This window comes from Fukomys damarensis, unplaced genomic scaffold (genome assembly GCF_012274545.1).
Source record: "Fukomys damarensis isolate Sample0158 unplaced genomic scaffold, DMR_v1.0_HiC HiC_scaffold_16, whole genome shotgun sequence".
NCBI lineage: Eukaryota > Metazoa > Chordata > Mammalia > Rodentia > Bathyergidae > Fukomys > Fukomys damarensis.
The window spans coordinates 81,725,565-81,726,274 of NW_022900928.1; positions in this window are offsets into that span (position 1 = coordinate 81,725,565).

The window sequence follows — 710 nt, forward strand, 5'->3', positions numbered from 1 at the left end:
CTGAAATTCATGGGTCAGTGGAAACCTCAGCTTGTGAAGATGTACAGGTGACATCTCTGTCATCTCATACTTGACCCTGTTAACTACCTTCATGGTCAGCCCTACTTCCTGGTTCTCCCCCTGTCTTTCTGATCTATCCTTCTAGGTCTCCTTCTCAGGTCATCTTTTCTCTGCCTGCCCCTTCAATCCTGGTGTCCCCCAGGCTTCACTTCTTGGCCACCGTCCATCCCTCTCTTCACATTCAAATAAGCAAGCACAACCACTGTCAGGGTTTAGCCTGCGGTCTCATCTGTTCTCCCTCCATGATACCCGGACAGAACAGCCAGAGCTGGAAAATGCCAGGACTAGACCAGGGGCTTGGTGGTTCCAGGAGAAATCTTGGGTTGTAGAGGTGCCTGAACCCCAGGGGAAGACACTTGCAGCCCATAGGCTGTGCCTGTTCTCTCCATGACAAGGAGCAGAGAAGATTTGAGTGAGGGGGCTGAGTCTTTTCTCCCCTTTGTGCCATGACAGCTGGAAACTTCCCATGGCCATGCTGCTGACTCAAAGGGCCAAAAATGATACTCGCAGTGCATGGTGCAGAGGCTGCACTACCTGTGAACATACCTGAGGAAGGAACTTGAGGAAAAACTACTCTCAAAAAAGGGAAAAGTCAAAATCAGAGATTTTAAGTAGAGATGAGATGATAGAGTGGTAATATATATATATAT